Source organism: Ambystoma mexicanum, chromosome 2p (assembly GCF_040938575.1).
Source record: "Ambystoma mexicanum isolate Mex_15411 chromosome 2p, UKY_AmexF1_1, whole genome shotgun sequence".
In the NCBI taxonomy this organism is placed as follows: Eukaryota; Metazoa; Chordata; class Amphibia; order Caudata; family Ambystomatidae; genus Ambystoma; species Ambystoma mexicanum.
The window spans coordinates 1,468,636,094-1,468,649,164 of NC_090923.1; positions in this window are offsets into that span (position 1 = coordinate 1,468,636,094).

Below are 13,071 nucleotides of genomic sequence, written 5' to 3' on the forward strand. Positions count from 1 at the left end.
GAAAGTAGTCTACAATTTGCTTGAGAGGTTAGTGTTATGGAGTATGTTTAGCTCACAATGGGATGCGGAAGCTGACACTACAATTCGAAGAACACATAGATGGCATTTTAAGTAAATATTAGCGTAGAATTTGGCGTTGGTGGAATCTGGGGGAACCCAGATATGGACTACATGCATTTCGATGCTGGACTGCCCATGTGCCCGGGACAAAGACAAGTACACACAGGTTGTTTTTACGTGTCGTTGCAATACGCCACAAACAACATCCCATTACAATGTAAGCCATCAATAACAGTCAGATAATGAAACCTTGACTCGTTCATTTATAAAACCGTCTACAGTAAAACTTACATAATATTCGGCATTTCCATTCTCTCAGCGTAATGCACAGACTCCGTTCAGATCAAGAAATGTTCATAAAATGAAATTACATGTTCCTTTGTCCAGTTTTGGAATGGTGAACCTTATCATATTTGACAGTATTACACCCCTCCCTTCATTCATTCCTTTTTGAATCCTCCCTTTGTTCCAAGCTCGAAAAACAATTGAACCCTATACAGTGTACGATGCGTGGGTTTGGCTCAGCTCACGTGCAAAAATCAAAGCCGCCGACCTTCACTCCGAATGGGAGCGAATAGCCATTCAGACCATAGTGGCATTCGAAATATTTTTGAAAAACAAATTAATTGTTTGCTGACATCCACAAATGGCGCGCAACATTTCTAGTGATTTACTTTTTTTAATGAAAACAGTTACAGTTAGTTTACTTCCAAATGCCTTATTTATAATGTTCCGCTGGGGAACTTTGCATTCTCCCAGCGACTCCCACAGCCAGCCCTAACTACCTGTCATCTCAGTCCGTCTCCTGTTCACACGGCAAATCACGTAAACATTTTTTGCAAGGAGCGAGTCTCGAGCCCTGACAAAATGTGCTCGTAGGAGAATGTCAGAGCAAGCCCTTCTGCAACCCCCTCCTGCCAGGCCACGGTCCCCTGAACCCATGATCCCAGTTCCCTTTGAACGTATCTGGTCGCCAGACCCTAACCCCGCACCACATCAACTTCACCTCCATATACCTAATCTGGATTGGTCATATATTCTGGTAATGCTGACACCTACCCCCACTGCGTTTGAAATCGTAAGACGCTGAGGGCTGCAAATCAAAGATCGGCCCCTGTGATAAGGCATCCGACAGTGATGGCGCTCACTCCCCACATCACCAACAAAACTCAGAATAAAGGACACGTCCCAGTAGGAAATGAGACCAAAAGATTGGTATTGAGATTCTGGAAAGGTTTTATATAAGATTCAGCATCCAGAGAACTCTGCTGCCTTGAGAGCGCTCTGGCAAACAATACAGAAAGGATAGGTTTTAAAGGGTTACAGTGTCATCAGTGACGATTTCAATACAGTCCACAAGTTACAGTTCCATTGATTGGAACGGGGTGCACATGTAGTTCTGTAAGGGCCGGCTCCACGGGATTGGCTGATGACTTGGCGGGAGTTTGGACATCACGTGGTTCAGCTGGGCCGGTCCATGCGAGGTGAAGGTTGGGTCCGGTCCGGAGAGGCGGCTGGTTCTGGCTAAGCTGATCTACACACTCATCCTAGACATGCATTAAATAATGATCATCACTATACCTTTTAAGTATATATTAGAGGCCTATAAATTGCACACATGTGTTTGTACTATCCCACTTTGGGTCACTAGCGAGGTGAAGGGTGTGGGGGTCTTGCCCCTGAGATAACCTGCAGGGGTCGGGATTGATAGCGGTCAGGTCTGACACATCAGAGCGAGAAGGGGGTGGAGAGACACATGTTAGTTTAGGACGGAATATACTGTGACAGGGGTCTGGTTTTATTGGGGCCACTCTGGGGTGGTCAGCAAGGAAGGGTCAAACTTCTGGTACATCAAAAGAATAGCTTTGGAGGGGCACAAGGTTGAACAAGCAGTAATTTTCCAACAGCGGGGGTGAGAGGTGCAGGAGCAGGTTTGTTGAGATGGATGTACTACAAGTCATGGTTCGGCCCGGTCACACACAGGACAGTGATCTCAGAGGAAGAATGAAATGAATACATTGTTTGCTTGCAACATCTCGTCTCAGCGCATCCGAGAGAAAGAGACTTGGGAGGCACAGGTGCAGGAGGAAAAAGGTGAAGTGTGTCTTGCAATAGCCCCACCTCTGCTTATGTCAGGGCCTTATTCCCCATGGCTGCAGAAGGGCAAAGTAGGCGTCCACCACTAGTGCAAGAGCAAGTGGTTGGTCCCTTTCGCGTAGAATGTATGGGGTTGGGGGGCTCAACCGACCCCCTCCGTCCTTACATTAGCAACAACCCCTAACACAAGCCCCCATAAAAATATAGATCAGAATGCACCTATTTCTCACCAACAACCCCCTTTGATGTGCTGTTTTGTTTACAGTCAGTAGTTCTTGCGTGCCAAGTATCTTATCTAGCCTAGGCCTCATTCCTTTTGTGGGACGCGTAGTTATTCAGCTATTTGGACAAGTGTTTGGTAAGGCAACTGCAACCCCAAAGTTGCTTTCATGCTGTTATCCATCTGACCCTCCCCCGATCAATGAAGGACCCACAAGAGCTTGACGAAACCGGGAAGTGTGAAAGCACAGCATTACACTGTATGGCAATCTCCAAAAGTCACTTATTGCAAAAAGAATTGACAAAGATGATACATTTCAAAACACAAATTGGATGCTTTATTTGGACACTTTATATAAACATTGTTGAACAAATAAATAGCTGCTAATCATTTGAACAGGGAAGTGAACTGTTCCACGAGGTCTGCTTTCAGTGGACAGGGCACGTTTGTAATGTTTAGTGGCAATGTATGTGTCCTCGGAACAAAATCATGCGCGATTCCATGAGAATGTATGTCCAACACAGTCAAAATGAGATCTTTCACAAAATCAAATTCCATTTCCTGGTATATTGGCTTGACCACCCGTTTTTTGCTTCTTTTCGTAAAGGCCATTGTGAAACGAAGCATCCCAAAGTTTCCAGCAGTCCTCAATTGTTCACGCCATACGTTCTCATTATGTGCTAATACCGCTAGTAATGTCCTATATTGCATCCTGTCTGTGCCGAAATTGAATCTCTTGGGCCTGTACTTTATGCACATATTGTGGAACACCTTTAAATCCCCTGTGTGACAGAATTCTGTGAGTCCCTTGAGATCTCTTGATAGAGTTTTAAGACCTTTGTGTGGAGGTGAAGATGAAATCAACCACTTCTTCTTGCGTTCCTGCTCCTCCGACAAAGGTCCATGTGCACATTGGTGGAACTGTTGGTTTTCTATCCAAGAGTGAACGTTGGAACAGTGGTGCATTAGTGAGCGCCATTTTTCGGGTAGAATTTCCACAGACCCACCACAAGTTTTGGAGCTCCACCAAAGATGGTTGCTGAAAGACTGGGACCACTGTAAAATATTTTGAGAACCTTTTTTTTTCCAGCAGCTGAGATTTTTTTATTGATTGATTTGGCAAAGTGCCATATATCAAATGTATGGTGAATATTTAGAAACTGCTCTCTCATGGTCTTGGCTATTGAACGTGTTTGTCAGTGGCTATGAGATCTATTTGCATTCCCCTCGATTTGAGATCTTCCAGGGATTTGATAAAACCATGTTTCTCCCTTGCCAAGGAGGATTTACATTCGGACACCTGCACGACCACCAAACTCGCAATTGTTTTAGTTTGCATGTCCTGAAAGTGGTATGTGCAGTACTTTGCTGAAAATCTGGGGCTGTCACACTGTCTATCACCAGCTAGCCTGAACCGTTTGTCAGAGAATGTCCTTTCAATTGACATTTGTTCAATTTTCCAGGCTTCACTAATAGCGGGGAATCAAAATTCTCTTTGATATTTATAGTACTGAGATTTAGAAAGGAACTGAAGTCCCACAAATTGACAGAAACTGGACAATTTACTAAAAGTAGAGACACTGAAAAGTAAAGCAGATGCACACAGTAGATTTCCAGCTGGAACTTTCCCCAGCATCGGTTGAGCGGACCATGAAAATGTAGCATGGAGCAGATCACAAGAGGCTTGTATTTTCAGGTTAGTGCCTTGTGATACATAAGTCACATTCAACAATGGCTTCCCGCATACGTCCCCCTTCACTCGATGGACACATTTCAGCATCAGTATAATCTCTATCAGGCAGCTGTCGAAAACAATGTATTTGGGATCCTTTATTAAACTATCGTCCTGCATGCATGTGATTTCTGACTCAACTGTGGTGGACATATCGGCCGAACAGGGCAAACTATAGTTGAGATCTTTGGCTAGTTCCTTGGTCAATTATGTTCAGGCTTACGTCTCTGTTATTTCAGCTTGTGTTATTTGAACACGAATCAGAGAAACTGTCAATGTTGATTGTTTGTTGGGTGGCCCTTTTTTTGCGGGTGTCAATTGTGTCAACTGGTCTGCGAGTAATTCAAAAGCATCTTCATTATATTCAGTTTCATCTTCATCTTGTGGAGTTCTCGCATTGTAGCAATGGTCCAACAACACTTTGCTGGCTTCGCTGGTCACATTCAATTCATTTTCTGGCCATTGGGCATAAGCATCTCGAGTGTGCTTATTGATTTGAACAAGCTGCGCTTCAAATAATAGATACTCCATGGTGAAATCTGTTTGGCAAGCAGCATCTCTGGTTTCAGTAGCTGTCTGTGTCTTCATAGTTCGTTTACTTCTGGGCCTCTAGGAGATGGGTTGTAAACAACATGTTCAATGTAAAATGAACATACAGTATATAGCACTTTAGATTTGTTTAAAAGCATGTTATGAAGACACCAGCCCAAAACACTTTTTGTAATCGAAATTATGTGTTAGTTACCCTTGCTTTCTTGATTTTCTGTGAAACCTTCTTCACTGTTAATGACTGCACCACCTCGGATCCACATGCCCACTCTTCTATTTCCTGATCTTGTATACATCCCTAGAATGGAATATTCATTAAAAAAAGTAAATTGTTTTTGAAATCAAATTCTTTCCTCGCACACGTGGCTTACATAGATACCCTCGCTCACTTTGTACGTCATTTTGTCAAAATATACATTTCAAATTTCACCTGATTGATGGCTAGTGTACTCGATCAGAGATCACCGTGCGAAACCCACTGATTGAGTAATGTTGCACTCAAGCATTTTGCAAAAGATGCTCATTTGTAATAATGTCACTGTCTAATAGTATCATATGTAGGATATACTTTCTTTCATTCAAGGGAACTGTCAGTACGCATACCTCAGTCTCTGGAACAGCTCCAAAGGATGATGTAATTGTAGTCGAAGTACTAGCATCACCCTGTAACACAGTACTTGTTTTAGTATGCATGAAAAAAGTGAAATTGAACACACACAATGGGATGCAGACAATGGTACATATCAATAAAAACCCATAAATGAAACATTATGTAAACAAACGACAGGATACGTAAACTTTTTCATATCATCTATAATTCCATGCATAATACATTTCCGGAATTGAATAGTGAAATAAAACTACCTGATACACGCACAAAGTTATTGTTGAATCCAGGAAAGAAATGGATGCAGAATCTTGCTCCTTCAATTTCAGTGCATTGTTATGGAGTTGAAAAAGGAAAATTAGATTTGAATTAGAAATGTGGGAAGATCCAACTCTGAACAATATGAACTTAAAGCAAGTCTGTATGGGTCACCATTGGTATACTGGACGTGTCGGTGATGTTGTCACTACCAATAGTCTGTGCTTCAGTCAACATGCAAACCTAAAAAAATTGACATGTAAAGCAACCAATTACAAAAAGATTATGCTTATTTCCAAGGGTTCTATAGCATAGTTTACAGTGTCCATAAATAGTTGTCTATGATGCTTCTAAAACCAGGGACAGATTTATAGCAAAATGGGGTGTAGTTATAAAGCTATATAATCCTGTCAATATGCAAAGTATTATAAGGTACATTTAAACCAAAAACACCAATCCGTCCATGTAGTTATCTTTTCACTACCCCAAGGCCTACAGCTAAATCATGAACTGTGACTCACCTGAGGCAGCGTGTGCATGAATAGAGTTGGAAGTCCATTTGTAATCAATTTACGAGATGTTCTGAGTCGATGCTCCTTTGTGTACTGCGATTGGTCGTACATATCGGGGGTAAAGTGCAGGCTGAAGATGCAGAATCAATCACATCTCAAGTCCCCCAAGACATCATGGGCTCTACTTTCAAGCTCTTCCGGCGCAAATCCACACTGACCCATTCTCTTATTAGATCTGTATTCCTCGAGGGATATATGCATTAATGTGCCTTTAGGTTTGGTATGGGTCTTAGAACGGCAACCGTAAACCATACAAGAAGGCATTATTGGAAATTCTGTAAAACAAAAAGGTCCACATCGTAAAAAAAGTATTTTACATGAATGCGTGAGAAAGATGGAATTATATCATACATTTTACTATGCAATGTATGTTTTGGTCACAGAGGCAAAACCTGTGTAGCGTAGCCAACTGTATTCTAGGATAACTTTCATACACAATTGATTGATGTGACGCAAATCGTAACATGTTACTCGTCCCTTGAATGTACTATCATGCATCAAAAGGAAACATGCCTATAGACACGGTCCACGAAGGATGCAATTCTATCCCAATTGACACTGATGACACTACTGGGTACATTTGTTCGATCAATAAGATATGATTAGTTGACCTGCCCTTACCTTGACCAACAAACAGTAAGATTCAGCAAGCAGCAAGCAGGGTAGTTATTAGCAGGAGAACAGGGAGATGTCCACAGGTAACACAATGACGACAGGGCTATCACAAGGGGATCTGGGGGGGCAAACTGCCCCGAGCCTCTCGCGCACGCAGCACGGGCGGCTTTGTATTTTATTGAACAACATCACATCGATCTCCAGTCCCAGTGACTAACAATTGTTTGTTTTTTCTCTTTCACGCAGAACCTCTGGGCTGGCTGGTGGCCGGCCCGTAAAACAGTCTGAGTGAGTCAAGTGCACTGTGACTAGTGCCCATCAGGGCTGAGAAATTGAATCTCAGCCCTTGCAAAGTTGCAAGTTGTTGCTTTTGCCCCGCCCACGCCGCCAGCAGCCAGGATGGCATTGGCGGCGCCGAAGGATGAACTGTATGTATCAGACTGCTATGCAGGGCTGGAGGGGTTGGGCTGGGCTGGCTGGGGCCGGGGGGGGGGGGGGGCAGCATAAATCAACAAAGCAAGGTAACACTCATTGTTACCTTGCTTTGATTTGCAGCATGCATGCATGATGTATGCATGCATCATAAATTATGATGCATGCATCAGGCAGCAATTATGCACATTTCAAACAACAAGAGGGCCGGGGGCCCGGGGGCGAGGCGAGGGACGGTCCGGTGCTCAGGCCCGGCTTCTGCTCTGTCGGCTCCAAAGAGACAAGACAAGTGTTTCTTTGCAATTGCAAAGACTGTGGTCGAGATACGATTCACACCTGGCCTCCTGGGCAAGGCAGTCTGCTGGAGCCAGGCTGCCTGCAGGGGAAGTGGCGTGCACATGAAAGTTGCTAGCAAGTAGCAACTAATGGCCAGGCCAAATTGAAATGCCACGCCACGGCGCCAGCCCATATATTATGCCCTCTGACCCTTCTGCCCTGACACACACTAGTAGCTGGCAACAGGTGCTGCCTGTCCATAGAGGACTGGGGCTGGGCTGCAGTCAGAGAGCCTCTCAGCCACGCATAGAGGAGGACCAGTGCCACTGCCAGGACTCAGGTGTCCTGTCCAGGACAGACCACCACACCAGGGCCGTGGCCGCCGGAGAGAGTCAGTCAAGGACACAACTTGGTCCAGCCTCCAGGAGCAGGAGGACAGGTCAGGACTCAGTGGACCAGGTCGAGGAGGAGACCAGGAGGCCAGGCCGGGTCCCGGGGAGTCCAGGAGACCATCGAGGACCACAGTGAAGCAGCCAGAGGGCCGCCCACCAGTGCGCTACCCCAGCCAGCCAAGGAGGACATACATAGAGAGCGGCACTCAGGCAGCCACACCACCACACCCTGACCCCGGCCGGCACAGGCGAGGGCAGGCGACAGCAGCCAGTGACATACACTTGGAGGTAAGAAGTTGGGAAAAAATGTCTGCCTGATCATGTAACGCATGTGGTGTGTTCGTTTGTGTGAATGCGTGTGTGTGTGTCTAAGTGTGTGTATTGTAATAGTACTCCTTGCATGTGCCAGTGCCCTCTGAAGGTGTCTCCCTTCTCAGACATGTGCTCCTTCCACTCATGGCACCACCACAAACCTTCGGTTTATCCAGACCCCGTCCCGTCCCCTACAGGTATTTTTTCAAAATAGGCTCCAATTTTTTCACCCTTCATCTCATCTCTTTTGCACTTCGGTACCACACGTTTCTCAGCAGGAGGAATTTCTATATTTATTTTGGGCAATGCGAGCGGATATAATATACTATATTTTTTATCAGTGTAACTTCCTTAGTTGCAGCATGCCTCTATAATTCGAATGGACGGATTATCCTATACACACAGGTGGCTCTCTGACACCAAACGTTGGTAATTTGCATGATGGAGTGGCAGGAGCGCCACTGTGCAGTGCAAAATGTGGCGAACACACGTGTACGCCACCTTTTGCCGTACACATTTGAATTTTGCTGTGCAAATGAAATGAGTAAACGCTGCCTGCATTTACAATTACAAAAAATAAACGCTGCCTTCCCATGTGCAAGCATGGTAGGCACTAGGCAGCTTTTACAATAGATCTATATGGACTCTGCCCGCTTTAAGCTCCATGCTGTTTTGCTGTTCTCTATTCAGCGTTTAGGAGTGAGCGCCATATAGATCAAATGAATTGAAATGTAAATGGGATTTCTGTACACATTTTTCAACTGAGGCACTTCCTGTAATCTATTTTGCAAGTGTTTCTTATTAATATATGTGATAATTTCACACCTATCGATAACCGTGGGCAGTAGGCCACCCCTGTTAAAATTGCATACCCACACCGCGTAAATGCCTCATTTTGTAGATTGTTATCCTTACGTGGTATAACATGATGGTTAAGGTGTGGAAGCGAGATAAAACGGTTTCATCATGTCTACGAGCGTAAAAATGTCATGTTGTTCAGCTTTTGTGGGGCCTGGGGCCATATCAAAACAAAGCAGCAAAGTGATGCTCTCAGGGAGCGAGTGAAGCACGCCACACAACACGCTCCGGGAAACACTGATACCCACCATTGAAGCCACAGGGCAACCCTCAAATAACCAGAGAAATATTTTATTTACCAAAAAATGAATGCCGCTTGTCTTCCTCTTGGTTGCTGTCCTACACTGCTGCCTCTGTTTCCCCATGTGACCTCATGACCACTACAACACCCGAGGACTATCATCTGCCTTCACCTGTCAATACTGTCTCCCAACTCCTCCGCCCAACAGCTCGAGATCGGCCGCATCGGTGAGTGTTCCTCTTTTTAAGTCCGCCCGCTCCCACTCTAGCTGCTTTCCTCCCTCTCACCCTGCCCACTTGCCCACCTTATCCCAGCTCCTCCAAACAAGAGTTCTAGTGTGAAAACGAAAAATACTTGGATGATGTTGACTTTTTATTATTTTGAAATTAAACACTCAACGAATGAACTATGCTCTGCATATAATGGAACTCTCCCACGCCCGAGGCATTTCCTGGTTAGAAGTGTGTGTAGAAAGTATTGGAAAAGAATGAGTGTTTTTTGGAGGGGCGGTGGTTGGCTTTATTTACTGATGCTCATAAAAAGCCAACTTCTACATATTTGAGTCCTTTGCCCTGCCCGTGTGCTGTTTGTTAAAAGCAATTAGGGTGTCCCATAAGAAAGCAAACAAACAAGCCACCATTAGTTTGCAAACACGCCCGCCTGCCAGCTAGACCTTTCCGATTGCCTCCAGGGTGGGCGGGGGCAGGCAGGGGCCTTACTGTTGCTCTGCTCAACCTCAGTACCCAACGTGCCAGGCCTGCCTGAGTTTACACTGTCTGAAGGGAACACCTCTCCGAGACCGGCGAGGTCTAGAGGTGCCGTTTCATTTTGGCTTTCCGTGTCATTTGGTGATTTGGAGCTCGCTTATAGCCACTTTGTCTCGGCTGGAGGAGGAGGAGACTTCTCTCAGTGAATCACCTTTCCAACTATGGCAGGCACTTTTCTCTCTCCTCCTGTCACCCGAGTGTGCAGCTTGTCTTTTCTTCTGTTGCTGCTGTCCCCTCAACACCAGCGCACTAAGAGGCAAGAGGGCCTAGGCAGACTTCATCTCCCCCCAGATGGGGGAAAAACAGACAGCACAAGGCCTGGCAGCTTAGATATTTGATTGTTATGTATGATATGATATGATATTTCATTTGTATTGCGCTCGTACACAGGTGTTTCAGAGCACGACTAGGCAAGGGAGGGGAAACAAGGAGAACACAAAACATTATCTAAATAGGTATGAGAGTTGCCAGGTAGAGGGAGCAGGAGTGAAAATAGCAGATGTGACAGTATATGGTATGCAAGGGGATGCTGTACGATACTGTTTGGCAACAGCAATGAGTCATCCTGTGCTCACAGTAGTGTTGCAAAACACAGACCTATTTACTGACCCTCGCAGGTCTCATTCACATCACTTGGACCGCAATTAGAGCAAGTTTAACAACACACGAATCACAGCGTTCTTATAATTACAAGTTTGTTGTCAACACACGTTAGAAAATAAGCAACAGAGTGGAGAGCGGGAAAGGGCAAGAAGCGTAGGCATTTTGTGGACATCCACACCCACTTTATTTAAAAAATAACAGCATGATATATTAACATATGCTCTGAAGTGAAGCACAGAGCTGCTGATAAGACACAGTGTGATTAAATGATCTGCCCAGGATCACACACTTTGGTTAAATGGTGAAACCGGGATGGGGACAATTTAAGCAACTGAGCTCATCTTCACAGGTTTAGTTGATATACAGATTTATTTCTAATAAGTGCTTGAAGATAATGCATTCACTAATTTCAACAGTGCAAATGCTTTGCTGTGACTCGTGCGTCTTGTCTATGACAATGCTCTGTATTTAGGGCTCCCTTTTCAAGTATCTCCCAAATGCAATCTTTTCACAAGTCACAACTCACCTGCTAGACTTATTGCAGGCCTGAATAAACATGGCTGCATTACCCAAATTCATATTAAATTATACTGGCTTGAAGAGGATTTCTCTGTCTTTTGAAGCAATGTTTGTAATGGAGGCAGTCAGGCACTGGGGGAAAGCATAGATCCATAAATAAACTCAAGTAGAGATTTCTTGCTTCACTTATTTACGGTGCCACTGGCCAAGTGCAAAAAATGAAGGGGCCTCACCAAATGTTTTGCCCCGGGCCCCACCTCAACCTGTGACAGCCCTGAATGACGAGCTGAATTTTCACTTGTCGCAGATGTTCTCAGGTAGCACGTTCACGAGTTGACTTGCACTGCTCAAAGATGTTCACATGATAAATATCAAGGGTTTATAAAGAATTAGAAAAGTGGGTGTGTATGTGAATGAGTGATGTGTATATGGCGTGGTCTTATGTGGATAGCAGGGCGTGGCTTGCTTCAGGGGAGCCTGCCTGGAGACACTGGGTCTGGGGAGGCCATGTGAACAATGGCCCCTGCGCGTAAATTACCTTTGAAGTGTACATGGTGTTTGGCACCTTGGCCGTTCCCACCCTGCCAGCCCCCTTGGGAGTGCACGCACACAGGTGTGAACTGCCATTGATAGGGTATGGGGGGACGGACGGCCAAGAGGCATGCAGGAAAGTCCCTGAATACTGCTGAATGGAGACACACTTATGTGGATTGCAGGGGGACGGTCTGGTTCAGGGGAGCCTGCCTGGAGACACTGGATCTGGCTAGGCCATGTGTACAATGGCCCCAGCGCGGGAGATACCTTTGAAGTGTACCTGGTGTTTGGCACGTTGGCTGTTCCCACCCCTACAAGCCCCCTTTGGTAGCGCACATCCACTGGTGCGAACTGCCGTTATTAGCACACATTACTCGACCTTCAGGCATCGAAATAAAAAAAATAGCACACGCTTTTTTTGATGGTAGTCTGCCCATTTGGCTCACATATATTTATACAACGAATTACCGAACATTTGGCATTTTACTTTTAGAATCGCAACATAGTGTTGCTAGGCAACACAAGGTCACATGACCCATCACGTGATCGGCGGCCTTTTCATTTTCTTGTGCAGTTATTGGCTTGCTCAGCCAACACCCCCGTCTCTGGCATTCTATTACAACGCGACCGGCTAATCTCTACCTGAACGCATTCACGTGGCAATTTGGTGAGTTTTGCAAAATAAATGCTGCATTTGAATCTATCTTTATTTATTGAGACCGCAAACTCCAACATAAAACCAATTTAAAACTTGCATCTATAAATGATACCAATTAGCATAGAGAATTCCCAAACAACAAGGAAATACTTTAATAATCATTCCTTCTTTCCAGCTAACATTTGTAAACTAAATACCTTTTGCAACTAACATCCAATATTTGTGGAAACGATTGCCACGGAGCATCTCTTAAACCTGTTCACTCGCATATTACTAAAATGCAAATCGGCAGGTAAGCAAAGGGCTTATTTACCGAGAGTTTATTTCCGTTTGAGATGACTATTGTGTTCATGAAGATTTCTTAAAAATAGGGTTAAAATCAGGTCATGTTTGTTTTCAGATATGACATATAATGGATGTCTTAAAACCAGGAGAACATGTACTTAAGCTTTATGTGGGAATACACGACTAACTAGCCCCATGCCCACAACTTGTCAGGCAATTCACAGCAATTTTTACATTATGTACCACTTATGGGATGAGGTTACGCTCACCAAGTGTCATCTACAGTATACTTTATTGTTGAACTCTTGTACATACATATATTTATCCTTGCAAATATGATCATTAATGGTGCTTAAACCCCACCTCCCTGCCTTTCTTCTGTTTTCCCTCTGTAACTGTATAATATCTTATGCTATATCACACATAATATTTCTTTATTGTTGATGGACTTAATTCACCAATGTTATTTCTGGATAACAATAAT